The 20,260-nt window shown below is 40.5% G+C and overlaps 1 protein-coding gene and 1 long non-coding RNA gene across 2 annotated transcripts in view; one reads left to right on the forward strand and one right to left on the reverse strand.

The window, feature by feature from the left end:
* LOC137231652 (cytidine monophosphate-N-acetylneuraminic acid hydroxylase) overlaps nt 1–20,260 on the reverse strand; it is a 262,440-nt gene that overhangs the window by 132,042 nt on the left and 110,138 nt on the right. The window lies entirely within an intron of this gene.
* Nucleotides 217–19,016, forward strand: LOC137231656 (uncharacterized). Its single transcript, XR_010946705.1, has 3 exons — nt 217–314; nt 11,816–11,855; nt 18,772–19,016. It is a non-coding gene; the product is annotated as an uncharacterized lncRNA (long non-coding RNA).

A 20,260-nucleotide genomic window follows, 5' to 3' on the forward strand; every position in this document is an offset into this window, starting at 1 on the left:
AGAAAAAGAAAGAAAGGGAGGAAGGAGTAAAGGAAGAAGGGAGGAAGGGAAGGAGGGAGGAAAGTTTTTAAATTAAACTTGAACCTGCATCAACACAGCAAGGACTTGAGGTAACAGGGAGAGGAAACACACATGGTGTCCTTCTGCTGTCCTCACAAGTGGCTAAAAATACTTTAGGAGCGTGAGAATGAGTTGACGAAGGAGCTATCATCTGCTGACATTGACTCTCAGAGACCTGACGTGTTGTACTGAGTCTAGTATTTGAATCCTGCGTGAGCCCAAGACACTACCCCTTCATAAGCGTTGGGCACAAGGTATTTTTCCGTTGTGTGTCTAACAGCTGTGACTCTTGTTTTTTCACTTCTGTGGAGAATTGATACCTTTTCAAAGCTTTTTAGGTGTCACTTCTTCTGCCAAGACCCACCTGCCCTTGCTTACCCTTGGATGACCACAGATGCTTCACTGGGCGAACTTGACAAACGGCTTTGTTAGGCAAATTGTCCCGACCTTCTACTGAAGAACAGTTGCTACCACTTCATAATTATGCCCAACAATACATTCAAAAACCCACCCAGCTTCCTCTGTAAACATGGATGGGCCAGAGTATTGTCACTGTGTGGTAAATGCACGATAATTTTGCTGTCAGCTAGCATGATTTGACAGCTGCCAGCGGTAGATGATAAACAAAAAGAAAAAGAGGATCTAAGTGGCAAAAGTTACAGAAGCTAGAGAGAGTCGGGCAAGAGGAAGATATAGTTTAGATATGTCAGCTCTAATAAGTAAATGAGTCATGTAAAATAGCACGTCAATCAAGTTTTTAAAATAAATGAACCCCTGGAGCCCGAGTCTCATTTTCACATACCGTTTAATGCCAATGCTACATACATCTACATTTCAGTATTATGTATTTTAGATTAAAGGGAAATGTTTCCGTTTCAAATGAGAGCATTCTAATTTCCCCCTGACTTTGTTCTTCATTACCTCCCCTAAGTTTCCATTAGACAAAATCAAATACAATTAAAATTCACCATATTTATTGGCTTTATTTACTGGTTGGTAACCCCCAGTAACTTAAGAGCAGAGAGGTAGCCCAAATAACCTCAAAGGCAGGGCTGGTTTACTTGCTCAAAGAGTCGCGGATGCTCAAGATGGTGTCTGGTACTTTGGCCATAAACATCTTCATTGTGGACATCTTTGCTGCAAGGATTTTTGCCACATAACAATGGCCATGAGGCAATTTTGCCATAAAAGATAAAATAGAAAAGTGGGGCATTAAAAAGGACATAACGAAACAGGAAAAATGAATAACAAAATTTAAAAGACTTTATTGCAAAATACAAAATATTTGAATACATTTAAAATGTGTGTTGATTCATGGCAATACTGCACAAATAACTGATTTTATTTTGGGGTTGTACCTAAGCATTTGTCCTCCAAGTCTTTTGTTCAGAATATTTAATCACACACTTTTTTTTGATTGTTGAATTTTTTCTCCTCATTCCAAACCATACATTTTCATTTTCACTAAAATTTCCTCCTTCATTAAGACAGGTATCAGTTTCCAAACACTAGGATGCGTATTTGTAACTGAGCTTTTTATTGCGACATGAAAGCATCTACACGGTTGTTTGTTTGTTGTTCTTGGTATATGGTCACATGTCCATTGAGAGACATTCCAATTTTTTAGAGAAATGTGGGTTCGTTCAATTCTGCACCTTTGAGGTTCTCAGCCTCTTTCTCCTCCAATGTGGTGTGTTTCAAAGTAAGAAACCAATTCTTGGGAGCAATCCATCAATATCTGTCAGTTCAATAAAGCTATCAGTAACATCACTAACTGGAAGAAATGCTAATGCATTTCAACCAGTTGAAACCAAACCGTCACACCAGACTGTTAACCACTTATTTAATCTTTTATGGCAAAATTGCCCTACGGTCAATTAGTTTCATGGCTGAAATGTTTGCAGCAAAAATGCTTGGGGCAAAGATATCTATGGCAAAGATGCTTATGGGGAAAGTACCTAGAACCACTTAATGTGGCGTCCTCAACCAACTGGACTTCCCTCTGATCACACCTGACATGTGTCTTCCAAGTGGCTTTCCTTGAACAGGATGGAATGAAGGAGAGAATATTAGCTCTGGAGTCAGGCTGTTCCGAGTTCGAATGCTAGCACTACCATTTATTGATTATGTGAGCTTGATAAAGTTGTTTAGTTTCTCTGAGTCTTAGTGTCTACATTTTGAAAGTTGGGATAATGTTTCCCATGTTCTTCTTAGGAAAATTTCAAGACTGGATACATATCAAGTGCCTGGCCCAGTGCTTAATACAGGGTAGGTAGGCACTTAACAAATGTTAGCTCATACTCACACTTGATTGTCATTAGCATTGCTCCCAACCCGCTCTGCCTGCAGCATGCTATTATCATGGTGGTTCTCTCTGGATATTATACTGTGTCCTGCAGGAGACTACATGCTCACTGGAAGTGGGGACAATGCCCAATCTTTTGTAAAGTTCACGGAAGCCTGAGCTCCAGTGATGGGCGATAACCAATGGACTTGACTAACCAACATTTCAACCAGGTGTAAGTTGGGTGTATGACTAGGACAGAGTCAATCAATATCAATTGGCTATTGAAATACTTTGTTCAGAAAACCTGGCAATGGCTATTGCGTTTTTTAGTTCTAGCAAAGTATTTTCCAGTATTCCATAAAAACATAGAGTTTTAAACCATTGAAATCAACACACACTGGGAAGCAACATTTGAAAATGTATACTCTGCTAAGACAGAGAGTCTTTTAAGAAAGGCCATTGATTTTCGAGTCAACACATGAGTCCAGGCTACCCTACAGGGAAATATTGTGTGGCCCATTCGTAGCTAAAACCACATCATTTAAAAAAAATTTTTTTTTCACAATAAAACTTTATATACAAAAACAAGCAACAAGCTGGATTGGGTCCATGAGCCATACTTGGCTGTCCCTCCCCAACCCCCCACCTGTTCTAGATTATCTCTTTGTTCATAAAATCTTTCTCCAAAAAGGGTTTGATATTATTGATTTTTTTCTGCTAACTAAATCTTAATTATGTTCAAGTGTACCCTCCCTGAGTTTGCACCCAGGGCAACATAGTGGGAATTTGGGATCTTTCTAAAGCTACAAGCCACAGAGAATCTCTTGGTTTACTACCATAGATGCTTGTCACGTCCATTGCGCGGAATTCTACATCACTAAAAAAAAAAAAAGTTTGATGCTTCCTTGGATGGAATCCAAGACAAATATGCCTTAGAGCATATCGCCCCCTAAGTTTCACAGTCTTCCAGATGCAACATGTTATTTTGCAGTCTTGGAGGTACATCGTGAAACTCTGCCACCTGAAAAGTATTCCCTGATCTATAACATAAAGCTGTGTGTGCCATGAGGGAAAGATCGTGCCTTATTCATCGCAGCAGCCTTTGCAGCTCAGAGTATATAGTACCGTGAATTCATTAGGTGCTAAATAACTGTGGGTTGAATTGAACTAATTAGAGCAGGTATGTTTGAGGGCAGAAAGAATTAGTAAACTGAAGAAATACTTCACTTTTCACATTGAAAGTGATTCTCATCGTCTTACTGCAGCTGAGAATCAGTCATGAGCACAAGCTGATCTCTTTCAAGGCTGGGATAATTTGCACCAGTTAGAAAGCTTGTTAATTTTGTGTGGAGGTTTGGATAGAGTTGTGCATATTTCTAATCAAATTCCTCCTAAATATTCTTGCCTGTGAATATTTCTCCCCCAATTGCTGTTTTCAGTTTCAAGTACTTCAAAATACAAACAGGATTTAAATCAAGCTGCAAAAATATGAACTATAAACTGGTATTTGGAGAAGACAGGCTTCTCCATTTATGCACGCAAAAAAGGAATGATTGAACAACATTCCAAACGGGAGTCATCACCTGTACAGATCACTTTAAGGAATTAGCCAAACATCCCATTCTATGAACTGGTCAAGAGATAAATTAGATACGTTGCTAATTACTGTGTTGTCCGGTGGCTGCAAAAAAAGAAAAGAAAAGAAAAGAAAAGAAAAGAAAAGAAAAGAAAAGAAAAGAAAAGAAAAGAAAAGAAATCAAAGAGTGAGGGAACAGTTACTGCCTACTGAATTAGTGAAAATGTAAAAAGCTAGGATATTCAGTGCCAGTAGAGCTTTAGTAAAACTGGCGCTCTTGGGCATGGCTGACAGCAATGAAAATGATACCTTTCTAAAGCAATTTGGGAAGCCACAAAAAAATGTTCCTAGCTTCTGATCCAAACTTCTGGGACTTTATCCTGAGAAATTTGTCCAAACATGAACAAAAACTATCTGCATGAACATGTCTGTTGCAGTATAATTCATACTGATAGGAAATGAGAAGTGACAATAGGGCAATGTTTAAGGCAACGTTTAATGTTACAGTGTACCTCCTCTATGGAATGTTAATTTCAAGAACGATTATGGAATCCATAGCAATATCGAAAAATACTTGGAGAATGTTGACCAAAAATTGTAGGGACTTCCGTGGAGGTCCAGTGGTTAAGACTCCACATCTCCACTGCAGGGGGCACGGGTTCGATCCCTTGTTGGGGAATTAAGATCTCGCATGCCGCAAGGTGTGGCCAATAAAGAAGAAAAAAAAGAAAATGGTAAAATATGAAGTTTTGTTGTGGTATAGCAACAGCTATGTCATCAGGGCACATATTTCAAAAAGAGTAGCCAAAGATACACCAAAAATGGTAACGGTTGCTTTGTTAGAAATATAACACTATGAGAGTGTAGATAATTTAAATGTGTTTTCTATTCCCTGAATATTGCCTATTGTGGTTATATTTAATAAATTGAAAATACAAACCAAATGAGATCTTCAGAGAAGGAAATTAACTACCTTTTCCTGTTTCTTCTTCCAGTAAGTAATAAACTTAGGTGTCAGTGAAATCTTCCTTAATTCCAACCCGCATTTCTTATGCTGTGGCTTAAGTGTATTTTTTCTTGGAATTAAGATTTCCATCCTCTGTATTTGTTATTTTAGTCAAGGGTACTATAGCTCCATGGTAAAGTTTTTTCAGTTCTTTCTATTTCCTTGAGGTTGCATGCAGGTGTGTTTGGTACAGGAAGTTTAAACTATAAATGTATATATATATATATACACATATATATATATACACACACATATATATATATATATGTATAAAACACCTAATGAAGGACTTTCTTTTTGAAAGCTTATTTGACCATCGGCTGGTTTTGCTACAATCTAATGGCTGTTCACTGTAATTCTAAAATTCCATGGTTGTTCTCTAGCCTCTTTCAGGGCTTATTATTCTAAAGAGGAAAGAACAAAATAGTCCCCTTTAAGATTAAACCAGGGACGTGGTCTTTCTTGTACTTGAGTGCCCTTGTCTGTTCCAAGAAAAAGAAACTGATGCTATTTCAGCTTTCCTCATGTGATTAAAAGAATTCAAACTTTTATAGTCGTACACAGGAATGTCACCAAACTCCCTCTTTCCTTTCGAGTTGTGGAAATGTTAGCTGCATTTGAGCAAAACTAAAATACCCAAGATCTTATTCTTTCAGGACCCATCCTGATGGTGGCATTTGCTATGTTGCCCATGGATGTCTCTTTCGTTCCACTGAAAAACATACCTGCCAGTGATGGTTCAAGATGTGTTCCTCAGCTGTCACATGTGTACTCATATTGTATAATTAAGAACCCAGATTCAAGTACTAGCTCTTTCACTTACTAGATGTATACCCTTCGTCGAACAAAACAAAACAAGAAGCTCTCCATTCCTATTCCTTGTTAGTCAAAGTGAATAAGATTACCTAATGAGGATGAATTTTTTTAAGTGCCGTAATAGGTTTTGGTGGGATTTAAAATTTTTTCTTTTGTTTTTTGGCCGAGCCACGTGGCATGTGGGACCTTAGTTCCCCCACCAGGGATTGAACCCATGCCCCCTGCAGTGGAAGCGTGGAGTCTTAACCACTAGACTGCCAGGGAAGTCCCTGGTTTTGGTGTTTTTTTAAAAAGCTTTCATGATGAAGTGTTCTATGATGTAAAATGTATTATGTAATTGTATGTATATATTAGTGTGTGTGTGTATCGAAGGCATGAATAAGATGATGTTATATAATCGATTGGCAGGGAAATATATAATACTTGTTCAGCCTCACTCTGAGTCAGCGCAGATCTTAAACATCTCAACAATTGCTGACTATGAGTCTACGGAGTCATAGAAACTGTAGGTTTGCTGTTTTTTTTTTTTTTTTTTTTTTTGCGGTACCCGGGCCTCGCACTGCTGTGGCCTCTCCCGTTGCGGAGCACAGGCTCTGGACGTGCAGGCTCAGTGGCCATGGCTCACGGGCCCAGCCGCTCTGCGGCATGCGGGATCTTCCCGTACCGGGGCATGAACCCGTGTCCCCTGCATCGGCAGGCGGACTCTCAAACACTGCGCCACCAGGGAAGCCCGAAACTGTAGGTTTTTTATCTTATTTCTTTCTTGAACAGTATTTATAAAATTACAAGAACCTTTAGCCTAGAGAATCTCAACTATCACCCAGTGAATAGATATTAAGTATGTTAACATCTTGAGCCCCTCAGCCCTCAGGGCAGCCAGGCAGGGCCTGGGGATGTGCTGGAGGCCCTAGAAAGACCGCCCTCCTGTTGAGATTTGCCCCATCTGTTTATGCCAGTGTTCTGGACAAATACAATTATTTTCTATGTGTGCATGTCAGAAATAGGGTTGGGAAGCCCCGTGTTAGAGCTCGATCTCATTGGAGATCATTTGTGCGTTTAAGTGATATACTTCTGTGACTGGGCTTGACTTTGCATTAGTTCCCTTTCTAGATGTTCCTATTTTGTTGCTCTAAATTATTTATGCTTTTCGCACAGACAGGGCTGCCTTTTCTAAACGTGGGGTGTCCAAGGACTGAAACATTAATCTGTTAATGAGCAGCGAGTTTCCTGGCAATGTCTGTATCTGCTTGGAGGCATCATTAAAATGACCTTTGATCTGCGACCTAGAACTAGACAAGATAAGAGGGAAAAGTCAAATCCACCCGATCTTATTTAGCAAATGTGGAAAATTTTCAGAATAAAATTAAACCTTCAATAGATTATTTAATTTAATCAAATAATAAAACAATCTCAATGGAATTGACAAACTGAACCAGCCTTGACACTATGTAATGGGTCCCTTGGTCTCAGTGGACTTGGGATGTAAGTGGACCCCAGGTAGAAAATAAAACCCAGACACTAACTAATATAACCTTCACAATGTCCAGCATCTACTCAAAGATTCTCAAGCAAAGAAGCAAGAGAATGTGACCCAGAAACAAGTAATCAAAAGAAATGGGGACTTCTCTGGTGGCGCAGTGATGCAGAATCCACCTGCCAATGCAAGGGACACGGGTTCAATCCCTGGTGGGGGAAGATCCCACATGTCGCGGAGCAGCTAAGCCCCTGTGCCACAACTACTGAGCCTGCCCTCTGGAGCCCACGAGCCACAACTACTGAGCCCGTGTGCTGCAACCACTGAAGCTCGCATGCCTAGAGCCCGTGCTCTGCAACAAGAGAAGCCACAGCAATGAGAAGCCCGCACACCACAACGAAAATTAACCCCCGCTCGCCGCAACTAGAGAAAGCCCATGCGCAGCAACAAAGACCCAAAGCAGCCAAAAATAAATAAAAATTAAAAAAAAGGTTCTCTTAAGAAATAAAATAAATGGGTATGTTTGTGTGTTCACATATGCATGTGAGCAAATTTAAAACAACAAAAAAGCAAGGAAATGATAAATCTAATATTTAAGATCAAGCTTATCCTTTGAGGGAGATGCAGCAAGATGGGATGAGGAAGAAACATGTAGGTAAATATATTCGTGGTTGTATTCTGGCCCTTGGATTGGATTATGTTCATTATTTTATTAAAATAAAGGATGCTGTGAATGGATCAATGATGATGGTGTACTATCAACCAGAAGTTATGACTAAGCTAATTGTATGCAGCTGAAGTCCAGTGGGAGAAATAAAACAGGAGGAATAGAAAAGGACACCGGATGTATGAATGGTCTAGGGCATGAAATGGTTTAACTTTCTAGAAAATAAAAAAGGCCAATGTGGCTGATACATCGAAAATCAACAAGATGTATCTCTCAGAGCAGACTCATTGACCAATCCTACAGAGGGATATGTTTAAGCAAGGAGACTCATTTATTATTTCATGGTGTGAAATACAACAGTCATAAGGTCTGGAATGTTTAGCCCATTGATAGCAGGGGGGAGGGGGAGAAAAGAGCACATAACAGCACTCATTAAATGTTACTTCACATCCCCTTTATAACTGTAAAGTTCTGTACCAGTCAGTAGGTATTAATGTTTGTTTTTCATATGGAGAAATGACACAGAACAAGAATGATATTGTGAAAAGAACACTTAAAATGAGAGTCCTAGGGCTTCCCTGGTGGCGCAGTGGTTGAGAGTCCGCCTGCCGATGCAGGGAACAGGGGTTCGTGCCCCGGTCCGGGAGGATCCCACATGACACGGAGCGGCTGGGCCTGTGAGCCATGGCCGCTGAGCCTGCGCGTCTGGAGCCTGTGATCCGCAACGGGAGAGGCCACAACAGTGAGAGGCCTGCGTACCGCAAAAAAAAAAAAAAAAAAAGAGTCCTAGCTCTGCTGAATGATATTAAGGAAATTATTCTCATTCAGCTCCATCTGTAATAACTGGAATTGGGATATTGGAGCTTTCCAAATTGAGTTCCACAGAACAACATTCCTTGAGATATTAACAGAAGTTTAATGGAAAAGAATTCAGTAGTCAAGTACATTTGGGAAGTGCTGTATCCTATATTCCTTCTTTCAGAAAGCCCTAAGGCACAGTAGCATGTTAATTACTCTGAGAAGTTCTACATTGGTTTCTGTGAAGAAACCATTGGAACTTCATTTATTGCATCGTTGCTGAAACTTATTTATCTATGAAACACTTTTTTATCGCCATCTTTTGAAACAGGACTTGAGGTACACTAGCCAGGATTTCTCAGGTCCTTTTCAGAGGTAAAACTAAGATTCTTTCTGAAATCTATACAGTACAAATAGTAGAGCTGAAAAAAAAAAAAAAAATAGTAGAGCTGGACTGAAACATGAGAGTGAGACTCAACTGATAAATTAGGTTAAAGCAATGGAATGTGAAGTGTGTATATTGATGGAGTAAACAGTCTACAACAATATCATTGTCTTATGTGGAGGTAGCCTTCGTATTCTTTCTGGATTTGGTTATTTGCGGAGTTAAAGAACAACTTGAGAGATTTTATCAACCAAAATTCTCCTGGGATCTCCCAGAGATTGGTTTCACAAATTTTGAGTGTCTACTATGTGTCAGGCACTGTTCTAGACGCCAGCATGATAGATGGCACTAGTAGTGTGTGTCAGAATCACTTGTGCCTGTAGTGCAACCTGAGGAAGAGCAACTCAGCTAGCTACCAGCAGATGGCAGTAGTAGCCAGTTGTTTAAGCAGCTTATTGGCTTTAGAAATAAATGGAAATACCGCATTTTAAATCCAACCTGTAAATCAGAGCTACTCTGTGGTGTTGATGTGTGACCTTGGGACAGTCGTTTAACCTCTCTGGGGTGAAGTTTCCCTACCTGCATAATGGAGATAGTAAAGATTGTCTTGAGGATTAAATGAGAAAAGATTTAAATTGTTCAGCATGAAGGAAGGACCATAAATGTTGTTTTTATTCAGTATGGTAGATACTGTTCTCATGCCACTTGACAAAGTGTCAATTTGCCAAAATAGGAATCAAATCAGACGGTTAAAAGAGGTATTTCTGGGACTTCCCTGGTGGTACACTGGTTAAGAATCTGCCTGCATGGGGCTTCCCTGGTGGCGCAGTGGTTGAGAGTCCGCCTGCTGATGCAGGGGACACGGGTTCATGCCCCGGTCCGGAAAGATCCCACATGCCGCGGAGCGGCTGGGCCTGTGAGCCATGGCCGCTGAGCCTGCGCGTCCGGAGCCTGTGCTCCGCAATGGGAGAGGCCACAACAGTGAGAGGCCTGCGTACCGCAAAAAAAAAAAAAAAAAAAAGAATCTGCCTGCCAATGCAGAGGACACAGGTTCGAGCCCTGGTCTGGGAAGATCCCACATGCCGCAGAGTAACTAAACCCGTGCACCACAACTACTGAGCCTGCGCTCTCGAGCCGCGAGCCACAACTACTGAGCCCGTGTGCCACAACTACTGAAACCCATATGCCTAGAACCCGTGCTCCGCAACAAGAGAAGCCACCGATATGAGAAGCCTGCACACCGCAACGAAGAGTAGCCCCAGCTCGCTGCGACTAGAGAAAGCCCCGTGCGCAGCAATGAAGACCCAAGCAGCCAAAAATAAATAATATAAATAAAAATTAATTTTAAAAAAGAGGTATTTCTTCACAGAGCAATAATAATATTAAAAACAGAGAAATTTTAACAACAGAGTAAAAGGAGATCTAAATAACTGAAAATTTAACAAAGGGTGCAATACGTACTTAAGGTAATCATTTGAAAGAAAGCCAGAAATTGGGCAGAGTTTTTTAATTGCTGCTTTTCTCACAGATCCCTTTTAGAGTATCTTGGTTGTCCGATAACTTCCTAGTTGTACTAACTCAAAGTAGTGGTGAATTATTTGTAGATTTCCTATTTATCCAAGGGGCATTTGGCTTGCTAATGGAGTTCCTACCTAGATAGCCAAGGGAACCCCAGGGCTATTAGAAAGTGAACAGTTTGACTTAAGCTTATTGTTGCCTGGACAAAGGAGACATTGTACCTCCGGACCTCTGGAATGACTCAGTTAGAATGAGCTGGAATGATCCAGTTAGAAAGAGCCAGAATTCAGAATTTAAAAGCCTCGGAGTCAGTTTACTTCACTTCTAGAAAAGATGTGGGGGAGAAAACTGGGGGATGAAGTTGGAGTTCAGGGGTCTGTAGATGGGGATCCTTTCATACGCTTTTGAGAACTGCTCAGACAGCAAAGGTTCCCCCAAACAGGGACTGCTATTTCTAGCGATAATCCAGATATGCAAAGAGAGGTGTTTATTGAATGAATTCATCCATATGGGAGTGATTAAGGTGCTACGGGGAAGAGATGATTTCCATACAATCTCAAGAGTTCAATTAAAGAGGCAAACTGTATTTCCACTTGCAGTCCAAAAACAACCCACACATTTCTATTCAATACGAATGAAGAGTGCTGTCTCACAGGAAGGTTACTCTTTTGGGGAGAACTCTACAGTCGGAGCTGATGAGCAACTAAGCAGCAGTAGTCTCATTTGTATGAAAATTCATGTGATGAAACTGAACGAGGGAAAATAGAATATAAACAATGCTGATGAAATATGTCAAGCGCTTAGCATCATAAGCGGCAGATATTACTGTTGGTATTATTACTTTTTTTTTAAAGTAGACTTACTTTTTTTTAGAACAGTGTGAGGTTCACAGCAAAACTGAGTGGAAGGCACAGAGATTTCCCATATACTCCCTGCCTCCACATATGCACAACCTTTCCCATTATCAACATCCAGCACCAGAGTGGTAATTTATTACAACTGAGGAATCTCCATGGACACCTCATTGTCGCTCAAAGTCCATGGTTTATACTAGAGTTCACTTTTGGTGTTGTACATTCTTAGGGTTTGGACAAATATATGATGAAATGTATCTACCGTTATAGTATCATACAGAGTAGTTTCACTGGCCTAAAACTCCTTGAACTCCTATCCATCCCTCCCTCCTCTCAAACCCCTGGCCACCATTGATCTTTTACTGTCTCCACAGGGTTACCTTTTCCAGAATTTCACATGGTTGGAATAATACAGTAAGTAGCCTTTTCAGATTGGCTTCTTTCGTTCAGTAATATGCATTTAAGATTCCTCCACGTTTTTTTATGGCTTGATAAGTCATTTCTTTTTAGCGTTGAATTCCATCATCTGGATGTGCCACAGTTTATTTACCCATTCATGTACTGAAGGGCATCTTGGTTGCTAGATTTTTTAACTAAGAGAATTTGAAAAAATGTCATGAACTGTCTTCACTTTTGTGTGTGTGTGTGTCATTTTGTGTGTATGTGTATGTCATTTTTTTAAAAATTTATTTTTGGCTGTGTTGGGTCTTTATTGCTGCATGCGGGCTTTCTCTAGTTGCAGGGCTGGGGGGGCTACTCTTTGTTGTGGTGCGTGGGCTTCTCATTGCGGTGGCTTCTCTTGTTGCAGAGCATGGGCTCTAGACATGTGGGCTTCAGTAGTTGTGGCTTGCGGGCTGTAGAGCACAGGCTCAGTAGTTGTAGTGCACGGGCTTAGTTGCTCCCCAGCATGTGGTATCTTCCCGGACAAGGGCTCGAACCCGTGTCCCCTGCATTGGCAGGTGGATTCTTAACCACTGTGCCACCAGGGAAGTCCCTGTCTTTGCTTTTAACTTGACTTATTTGTTACTCCCACTTCAAAGACCCCTTTTTGAAATGCTTCCTGATATCAAGTTCCAGAAGAGATAAGCGAAATAAAGCCTAATCCTGAGTACATAGGAATCAATTGAAAAGAGGAGTATGGAAAATACTTAAATTCACTAATAAAAACAGTTTGATATCCTTGCTGGACTTTGTAATGGACCAATATGCTAAAAATACAGCACAAGCACACACACACCCGTAAGTTCAGCAAAGCAAAGCAAAGCAAAGCAAAGCAAAACAGAGCAAAAACAAGTGTAGCTCATCAGTCTGCATCCATACATAATAATTTGTTGAAATTTCCCCCTAATTATTTTTCTCTAAATTTTAGGCCAGCCTTATTGTGGTAGCAGAATTCCAAAATCACCCCCAAAGACCCCTCCCCTTGTACATTCCCCCTCCCGGAGTGTAGAAGGGACCTGAGATATGATGGGACATCACTGCCAATGATTAGGGTATGTTAATACAGCACAAGTGATTGACAAAAAGGAGACTGCATTTGGTGGGCCTGATCTAATCAGGTGAGCTCTTAAAAGGCATAGGTGTTTCAGGGGCAAAGGAGATTTGCAACATGATAGGGGAGGGATTTGATGCAAGGGATTTTATCTTGGCCAGCATTGAAATGGGGAGGAGGCACATGCGAAGGAATGTGAATAGCCTCTAGGAGCTGAGAATGGGCCCTGGCTGACAGCAGCTTCTCTAGAAATGGAGCCCTGGGTCCTACAACTGCCAGAAACTAAATTCTGCCAACATCCTGAATGTGCTTGAAAACAGATTCTTCCCAAGGGCCTCCAGAAATGAAAATTCCTGGTAGTATATTTTAACATTCTGAGAGCTCTTTTATCTTCTCTGATTTCTAAAATAGAATCCCCATGGATTCTTTAGTGTTCATGGATGCAATGATTTTTTTAAATCTCTGATGATATAACAATAGATATTTTTAACAACCTTATTGTGGCATAATAAGACAATAATATGCACCCATTTTAGGTGTACGATTCAATGAGTTTTGACAAATGTATGCACTCTCTTCCCACAATCACAATCAGGTTATGAACTATTTTGATCACTACAGATTGTTTCCTGGGCCCCTTCCCAAATACCTCTGAGCCCCAGGCCCCAGGTAACAACTGGTCTGCATTTTGTCACTATGGATAAGGTTTGTCTTTTGTAGAGTTTCTTTGGTTTTGGTTTTGGTTTTTTTTGACTGCCTCGGGTCTTAGTTGTGGCATGTTGGATCTCTCCTTGCAGTGCACAGGCTTCTCTCTAGTTGTGGCGCACAGGCTCCAGAGCGTGTGGGCTCAGTAGTTGCGGTACTCAGGCTTAGTTGCCCTGCGGCATGTGGGATCTTAGCTCCCCGACCAGGGATCAAACCTGCGTCCCCTGCCTTGGAAGGGGGATTCTTAACCACTGGACCACCACGGAAGTCCTTTTTGTAGAGTTTTACATAAATGGTATCATTCAGCATGTACTCTTTTGTGTCTGGAATATGTTGCCCAGCATGTTTTTGAGATTCATGCATGATGTTGCAATTAACATTAGTTCAGTCCTTTGTACTGTTGAGTCATATTCCATTGTATGAATGTACTACATTTGTCTATCTATTCATCTGTTGTGTATGTTTCGTTTGATTCCAGTTTTTTGGCTATGGTGAATAAAGCTGCTATAAATATTCATGTATGAGTCTTTGTGTGGACATACCTTTTTATTTGCCTTAGGTAAATATATAGGAGTGAATTGCAGGATTGTATATTAAGTATTTGGTAAATTTTGTAAGAAACTGACAAAATACTTTCCAAAGTAATTGTATCATTTTACATTCCTACTAACAATGTATGAGAGTTTAGTTACTCTGTATCTTCACCAACACTGTCAACCGTTTTTACTTTAGCCATTCTAGTGGGAGTGGTGGTATCTCAAGGTGGTTTTAATTAGCATTTCTATGATAATGGTATTCAGATCCTTTTCATATGCTCATTTCGTATGTCTTTGGGCAAATGGCTGTTCAAATGTTTTGCCCATTTTTATTGAGTTGTAAGCAATGGTTGTATATTCCATATATCATCCTTTGCCTTATATATGTATTGATAAAATGTTCTCCTGGGAATTCCCTGGCGGTCCAGTGGTTAGGACTCAGTGCCTTCACTGCTGGGGCCCTGGGTTGGATCCCTGGTTGGGGAGCTAAGATCCCGCCAGCCACGAGGCATGGGCCAAAAAAAAAAAAAAAAAAGGAAGAAAATGTTCTCCCTTCTCACTTTTTTAACAGTGTCATTCAAAGGGCGATAGTTTTTAATTTTGATAAAGTCCAATTTATCAATTTTTTTTTATGCTTGTGCTTTATGTATAGCATACAAGAATTTTTTACCTACTTCAAAGCCATGAAGATTTTCTCCTGTGTTGTCCTCCAGGAGTTTGTATAGCTTTAAATTTTACATTTAATTTTTGATCCATTTAGAAATTTATCTTTTATGGCATAAAATAAAGGTCACCGATCATTGTTTTCCATGGGGATAGCCAGTTATTCCAGAATCATTCATCAAAGAAACTGCTCTTGCCCATTGAATTACCTTGGCAATTTGTTCAAAAACAAAAACAAACAAACAAACAAACCAATAGATGAAATACGTGTGGGCTTATTTCTGTACCTTCTACTCTGTTCCGCTGATCTATGTCTATTTTTATGCCCATATCACACATCTTAATTATAATAGCTTTAAGTCTTGAATTTAGGTAGTATAAGTTCTACAACTTTGTTCTTCAAAATTTTTTTGGTCATCTTAGTTTCTTTGAATTTCCATATGAATTTTAGAATCATCTTGTTAATTTCTACAGAAAATACTGTTATGATTATTGTTGAGGTTGCATTACCATCTCTCGTTCAATTTCAGGAGAAGTAACACCTTAATCATATTGAGTCTTCCAATCTATTGTTATTGCTGTATTCTCCAATTATTTAGGTCTTCTTTACTTTCTCTCAGCTATGTTTTGTAGTTTTCATTGTACATGTCTTGCACACATTTTATTAAATTTATCTTTACACATCTCATGTTTTTTATGCCATCATAAACGATAATTTTAAATTTCTAATTTTTCATTTCTGGCATACAGAAATACAATTGATTATATATTGACCTTGTGTCTTGCAATCTTGCTAAACTCACTTATTATTTCTCATAGCTTTTTTGTTTTTGTTTTTGTTTTTGGCGGTACGCGGGCCTCCCACTGTTGTGGCCTCTCCCGTTGCGAAGCAGAGGCTCCGGACGCGCAGGCTCAGCGGCCATGGCTCACGGGCCCAGCTGCTCCGCGGCATGTGGGATCTTCCCGGACCGGGGCACGAACCCATGTCCCCTGCGTCGGCAGGCAGAGTCTCAACCACTGCGCCACCAGGGAAGCCCTCTCATAGCTTTTTTTTTTTGTAATTTGCTTAGGATTTTCTATGAACACAATCATGTTGTCTACAAAGCTTTTTATTTCTTTCTGATCACTATGACTTTTCATTTATTTTGCTTGCCCTATTGGAATAGCTAAGACTTCTAGCCTAATATTAAATACAAGTAAGAAGAGTAGACATCCTTCTCTTGTTCCTGATTTTAGGGGGAAAGCATTTAGTCTATATAATTAGGTATAGGTTTTTGGTTTTTTTTTTTTTTTTTTTATAGATGCCTGTTATCAAGTTGAGGAAGTTGTCTTTTCTTCTAGTTTACTTGGAGTTTTTATTATAAATGGGTATTGAATTTTGTCTTTGTGTGCGTGTGTGAGAGAGAGTGTGTGCACATCTGTTGAGGTGTTTTGTGATTATCTCCTTTTATTTATGGGAAGGTTTTAATTTCAAATCCAAATTTCTTTACTTGAGGGAATTCCCTGGTGGTCCAGTGGTTAGGACTCGGTGCTCTCACTGCCATGGCCTGGGTTCAGTCTCTGGTTGGGGAAATAAGATCCCACAAGCTATGCAGCATGGCCAAAATATATACATAAATTTCTTTAATCAATATGGGGCTCTTCAGATTTTTCTGTTTGTTCTTGAGTCAATTTTGGGAATTTCTGTCTTTTGTATGTTTCAACTAAATTATCAAATTTATTGGCATTAAGTTGTTCTTAGTATCCTCTTAATATCTTTTTAATGTTTGTAGTGAGGCCTCCTCTTTAATTTCTCATATTGCTAATTTGTATCTTGTATCTTTTTGTCTTGATCAGTGCACCTAGAATTGTATCAAATTTATTGATTTGATTTTCAGTACAGCTCCCTCCTCCTTGGAACTCTACCTCACAAGATACAGCCACCTCTCTCTCTACAAACTTTACGTCTCCTTGACCCAGTGGACTCTGTTGAGGGTGCCCCTCTTTGCACCCATCATCCAGTTATTTCCAGGTAGAAATCTGGGGCAATTGTAGCGCTCACTTCGTTTGCTTCCCTTCTTTCAGGGATCACAGTCCTGTCCTATCTAATGTTCAATGTCTGAAAAACAGTAGTTCCTTATATTTTGTACTATTTTCTAGTTTTTGAAGGAAGGAAATGTCCAATCCTTATTATTCCATCATGACCTCAAGCAAAAGTTCCCTTACTCTGAATTCTTAAGTTTTCTTTTGCTCCCAGCCTCTTCTATGATCCTTGTTAAGGCTTGTTTGTTTTGGTCTCTGGCTCTCATGATAGAGGCTTTCCTCAAATGTCAGTGCTCCTTGGATGTCTGTATTAACAGTGAGGCTTAATAAAGCTGATCTAAAGCTCTACATGAGTGGATGGGGCTTCTCAGCTGGCGGGGCTCAGTTTAGGGTGATAGGTGGGGACCTGGTCTTTTCACTGGCAAATCAACACGTTATCAGTATCCTACAGGTTTTTCTTTTAAGGATAGTCAGTAATCTAGGAGAGGAATCTGATGCCAGGATTATAAACCCTGCTGTTAAGATTTCTAAGAATCAAGCAGAGAAACAATTTGTGGTGGCTTTATATTTAGGAGGTAGATTTTTCTCTAAATTTCCCTCTTTTCTGAATGATATGATGTCTCACTTTTACCTTCTGCTGTTCTAAGACTAGGTCCTTTTGGTTTCAATCTCTTCTAAGAGTAAGCCTCCAGTCTAAGGCAGTGCAGAGCTGACTGGCTACGTGAGATAGAGGGGGGAATTTATGGAGTGTCTAACTCTTCCTTTTAAACTCTACCAATCCTCCTGTTTTTTGTTGTTCTCTCATTCTGCACTTCTGCATTCAGAGATCATTTGTGTCTCTAGTTCCTGAGATTTTTCTTGGGCTCTGCTATAGAAATTAGCTTGCTTTTTATTTGCTTTCTCCCCTCTGGCTTAGAATTTGTCTTTCCCTGGTCTGTTAAGTTAGTTACCATTCCTCCACTGACTTTCCCAGTTTCCAAAATGTTACATTTTCTACTTTGCTACTGTCTCCTATCTTCTTTGTCCTTGTGGCTTTATGCATTTTTAATATAAGTGAATAAACTATTTTTAGAGCAGTTCTGGATTTACAAAAAAATTGAATAGAAAGTACAGAGAATTTCCATATACCCCCGCACTCTCTACAGTTTCCCCTATTGTAACATCTTACTTTAGTTTGGTATATTTGCTACAATTGCCAATATTGATACAATATTATTAACTAAAGTCCACTGTTTACATTAGGGATTCTATGTGTTTTTTTTTCTTCTACTCTCATTGGGAAGAAGCAAGTTATATAAATGCAAGTGTTAAATCCTCATTGCTTAATAGAAGGTCCCCTATACAGCCTTTTGGTTACTCCTCTGCCTTTATTCTCCTTCATATCGCCAGTTCCGGAGTTATCTGCATTCTGTTTTCCTCTCCTTTTCCATCTCCTAATCACTCTTCAACCCATTGCAATTTAACTTCTTCCCCCATTATTCTACTAAAATCGATCTCTCCCCAAAACAAAAACAAATTAATGCTTCCCTTATTGCTAAATTCAGATACATGTTACCTTATCACATTTGACTTTTTAGCAAAACATGACACTGTTAAACCTTTCTTGAAATATTATTTTTTCTCATCTTCCCAACTTAACATCTTATCCTCCCGGTTTCCTACTACTTCTCTGCTGGTTGGTCCTTCACTGACTCTATAGTAGCCATTTTCCAAGATGCCTCCGATGATCCCTCCCCTCCCTGCCTCTTGGTATTCACATTCTCGCGTCATCTCTCTCATTGTCCTGGGGTGATTCCTTGATCTATGTGACAGTAGAATACAGCAGAAATGATGGTATGTAATTTCCAAGATAAAGTTATAAAAGGCACTGTATTTTCTATCCCCGCCCCCCATCACTCACTCTGGGAACCAGCTGTTCTTCATGAAGACACTCAAGCAGCCCTGTGTGTCCTGAGGAACTGAGGCTCCAGCCAACAACCAGTAAGGAACTGACACCTGCCCACACGAGAGGAAGCCCCAGTTGAGCCTTCAATTGACCACAGACCCACCTGACAGCCTGATCCCAACTCATAAGAGACTCTGAGCTAGAACCACCCACCTAAGCTGCTCCCAGGTTCCTGACCCACAGAATCTTTGACATATTAAATGTTGATTTAAGCTGCCAAGTTTGGGGGTAATTTGTTACACTGCAGGAGATAACTGCTATAGTCTCCTTTGCAGCTCTTCTTTGTCCAGATGCCTGTAATTCTTCAGAGTTCCCTTTCTCCTCATACTGCATACTTGCCTTGTTAGATCTCACCCATTTCCCGAGAGGCACGTTGCCTTTAGTAACAATGTACCCACCCCCCCACTGTCATCTTATCAGATAAGCTAGATTTTCCTACTAAATCCTATCATTTCATATGCCGTATGTTGATGAATCTTGAGTCTACATACCAGAATGTCTCCTGACTTCAGACTTCCATATCCATTCACCTAACGGACATCTCCCTTGGATGTCCCGCAGTACCTCCACCCCTTCAGACCAAACCCGAAGCCCTCATCTTGATTCACCACATATGCTCTTCTCCAGGCTCCCTTTTCCGGTTAGCAACCACTGCCTCCTGACGGGGAGACCCTGGGCCTCCCTGTCTCCTCCCCTCCCGCACCTGCAGCTCTCAGATTCGTCCATCCGCTGTCACCACCCTGGCTCAGATTACTATGGTGGTTTTGTTTTGCTTCACCATTGCAACAGCCTCCTAACTTCTCTACTTCGAATACTCTGGCCTCCCTTCCAGTCTTTTTAATTATTCCAACTATGTAATCTTTCTAAACAGGAAAATCTGGTGTGATACTGCCTTACTCAAAATCTCTCAAGAATTGCCCTTTGCTCTTTGGGAAATTCAAGCTCATTTAGTGGTTCATGAAGTCCTGCATGGTACGGTCCTTTTTTTTTTTTTTTAAGCTTCTGTTCCTACTCCATCTCTATTGATTAAAACCCACTGAATTGGGACTTCCCTGGAGGCCCAGTGGTAACTGAATCTGCCTTACAATGCAGGGGATGAGGGTTCACATCCCTGGTCAGGGAACTAAGATTCCACATGCCCTGGGGTAACTAAGCCTGCGCACCTCAACTAGAGAGCCTGCATGCTGCCAACTACAGAGCCCCTGTGCTCTGGAGCCTGTGCACCACAACTAGAGAGAAGCCCACGCGCCGCAACAAAGAGCCCACTTGCCGCAAGTAAGACCCCACGCAGCCAAAAAAACCACTGAATTTATTTCAGTTTCTCAACGTTTTTATCTTGTCTTCTGGCCTGTACACATGCTGTTCCTGCTACCAGGAACATTTTCACTCCCTTTCTCTCCTCCCCCCCCAGCCCTCTCATTTCCATAATTCTGTTTTTCTCCACATCCGCACTTAT

This window comes from Pseudorca crassidens, chromosome 10 (genome assembly GCF_039906515.1).
Source record: "Pseudorca crassidens isolate mPseCra1 chromosome 10, mPseCra1.hap1, whole genome shotgun sequence".
Lineage (NCBI taxonomy): Eukaryota > Metazoa > Chordata > Mammalia > Artiodactyla > Delphinidae > Pseudorca > Pseudorca crassidens.